Below are 3,318 nucleotides of genomic sequence, written 5' to 3' on the forward strand. Positions count from 1 at the left end.
ATTCCTCTTTTCTGTTGCTTTCTGACATTGTATCGACTTTTGACCTTATTTTTCCCTTTTTTGTTGTTTTTTAAAATCTAAAATTCTCCATTCTCTTTCCCCTCTTTCCCTTTTCTTCCTCAGCTAGAGTTGCTTGTTCATTAAAGATGGCTTCTTCTTCATCCCAATCTTCTTGTTCTTGTAATTTCTCATAAGTAGAAATCGCCATTTCTAAGAAATGAAAAACCGAACCAAAAGAGCCCTTCCTTTCTTGTTCCTCTTCTTTATACTTTTTGAATTCCATTTTCAGTTCATCGACAAGTAATACCATTGTAGAAAAATTTTTAAACAACCCAAATGTTTTTAGTCTTTCAAATAATAGTTTTCAAAGATCCCAAAGTCACCAAGCAATCCAAATACACAGAGACTGTTTCATTTAACACTTTCTTCTTTTTACACTTTCTCTTCCTGGGGTTACAATTGCAAAGCTCCAATTAAAATGTATCTTTTAGAAGTCTTGTTACAATTTAGCTCTAGTCTTGTAAACTCCAAGCAGCTTCCTCCAGCAAAATCTTAATCTTAATTCTTTTCCTCTCCCTTCCCACTTACAGCAAAAAAAAGTTTTTTTTTTCCAATATTCAGAAATCTTTATTGTCTCCTTGGCTTTAATTTTCCAGTTTAATTATCTGCTGATGCCAAAGCGGGTTTTTCCAATTTCTCATTCATCTGCTGTCATCGTAAGGAAGGAGAGTGAGAAAAAAACTTTCCCTTTTCACTTTCATTCACTGCTTCCAGATCTTCTTTGGGAGCAATGTATTTTTGATGAAATTTAAATTCCAGGATATTTTAAATGTTGCTTGTTATCCTGGTCAGCCAAAAACTTTAACTTTCTCAGCTTCCTCCTACACATTCTTTTCCAGATGAGAGCTTCTTTGTGGTGGCCATTTCTGACCGCCGCTCCACCGCTTTTGGAAAAGGGAGTTAAGCTGGCTGAGAAGGGGGGTTGTGATTCCCCCCGACCCCTGCTAGATCTCCCCTATCTTCAGTTACCTCTATGGGGTAACTATAGCCCTGAATCCGGCTGGATCCGGGCACTCCAGCGGCGAGCGCAAGCAGAAACCGTGCACGATCGTGGATTCCTGCCGCCTCCGAAGCCCTGCAAACTGGAAGTCCCTCTATTCATGAAATTATTGACAAGGGAGAAAAGACCCAAATGAGATAGAGTTCCTTCAAATTCTCAGAGAAAAGCAATAAAGAAGAGATTGACAAGGCCAGACTTTACAATGGAGTCTAAACAAACAAACCATCATTATTTCAACAGTGCAACTTTACTTACTTCTCATGGGGTAATTAATAAGCTCAAGAGACTAATTAGGAAATTTTCAACTTTAAAACTCTACACCTTGGGCAACTGGAAACAGAAAAGATAGTGGATAGTGTCTGTCTCCTGAGAAGATATGTATAATTAGATTTAACATCATATCACCAAGGAAGCAATAAAATAACTTGGATACTAAATACATATTAATATATAAATTGTTCATCTAGAGGTTTTTCACAACTAAGAACATGTACAACAATTCAAAACTGCAAATCTATAGAAAGCATCAGAATTTATTCTACACTGTTTTCTATAAAATGAGAAGCAAGGGAGTAAGGAGTGAATTTCATAAAAAAAAACAGATTTTTCTTCTCCTCTCATCTGAAAAAATCATTTCAATTTTGATCCTAGAGTGAGGTATTCCAAAGAAAACATGTAAAATTCTGCTGGGAAAATTGAGTCTTTGAGTTTGCATTACCTGTTTACTGTGCAACTTTTCTTAATTTTAGTTAATGTGCTACTTGGAAAGGTGGGAACTCTTTTTAGAAGATCAGAGAACTGGTTGAGGAAATTAAGACATGTATATTGTGACAAGTATGCCAAATCTTTGGCATAGTATCGACTAGCTAATGAAGTTCAATTTTCATATTCATTTTCAAATATTCAAGATTTCCCTCCCCCTTATTTTCCTTATTTTCTTTTTTATGACTTTATAGTTAGGCTTAATTTTGTTAAATGATTATCCTATAATAGATCTAAAATTGAAAAAAATTGGAATAATGACAGATTTAATTTTCATCTTTATACGTGTGTACTTGTCTTTAAATTATTTTTATTTCCTTTTCTTTTATTATTTTAGTGTGTTCCTGCAAGTTCAATCTGGACATGATCCATTGTTGTGGCAATTTCATATTCTGCTTGCTTCAGTCAAACATTCTTTGTCTTTCTAACGGGGACCCACTGAACATTACATTCTTGCAGCAATGGCTTATGATCGATATGCTGCCATTTGCAAGCCACTCCATTATGTGCAAATTATTAACAAAGCATTTTGTAGGCTGCTGGTTGCACGGGCAGTTAGTTTCTTATGTTCTACAATAAATGTTTTACCTGTTTTGAGGTTAAGTTTCTGTGGACCAAATATTATCAGGCATTTCAGTTGTGAATTTCCAAATCTTTTTGCACTTTCCTGTTCAGAAACTTTTTTCAATAAACTGGCATTCTTCATGACAGGAAGTATCTTTGCAGGTAGTTCATTAATTGTTATTGTACTTTCATATATCTATATCATCTCAACTATCCTGAAGCTGAACTCTGCAGAAGCAAAAAGAAAATCTTTCTCTACCTGTAGTGGTCACCTTATGGTTGTGGCTTTGTATTATAACACTGGATGTTTTAGGTATATGAGGCATAGCGCAGCCTCTTCAATTATTGTCGATGAACTCTTCTCTATTTAATATGGTATTTCAACACCCATGATAAACCCCCTTATCTACAGCCTAAAAAACAGGGAAGTGAAGGTATCTATCAAAAAGCTAATGGGCTACAAACCATAGATAAATCTAAACTGTTTTGTTATTAAACATGTTGACCAGTCTGTTGTTTTTGAGCAGAAAAATAAATGAAACATATTGGAATTTTTTACCCAAATATTGTTATTTGGTATAGGTGAACAGATATAACTGGATCTTGGTTTAAATTCATTGAAGTATTCCCACCCTCAGCTATGGTTCCTACTTTCCAAGATGGGTTCAGAATTCTCTGCTTTATCATATAGGATTTTTGGCCAAGCTACTCTGTCACTTTAACCAGTGACTATTTACACCTGGCACTGAACTCTTTTTTTCATTGCCTTGGAGGCAAGCAGTTAGATCTGTCCTATGTTTTTCCTTTTCTGAGTTGTGCACTATGTGTGGTGCAAACATTTCCTCTGACTGAATTAAAACATAATTGTTGACATTCATTCTTACTTTTCAAACATTATGGCTGCCTTGGCTCTCCTCAATATTTTAATTTAT

At 35.1% G+C, this 3,318-nt stretch overlaps 1 pseudogene; it reads left to right on the top strand.

The window, feature by feature from the left end:
- The first annotated feature begins 2,210 nt into the window (after positions 1 to 2,210).
- On the top strand, positions 2,211 to 2,856 carry LOC113451082 (olfactory receptor 5AN6-like; annotated as a pseudogene).
- The last annotated feature ends 462 nt before the right edge of the window (positions 2,857 to 3,318 follow it).

The sequence above is a fragment of the Pseudonaja textilis genome, chromosome Z, assembly GCF_049901715.1.
Source record: "Pseudonaja textilis isolate UNSWEBS1 chromosome Z, rPseTex1.2, whole genome shotgun sequence".
NCBI lineage: Eukaryota > Metazoa > Chordata > Lepidosauria > Squamata > Elapidae > Pseudonaja > Pseudonaja textilis.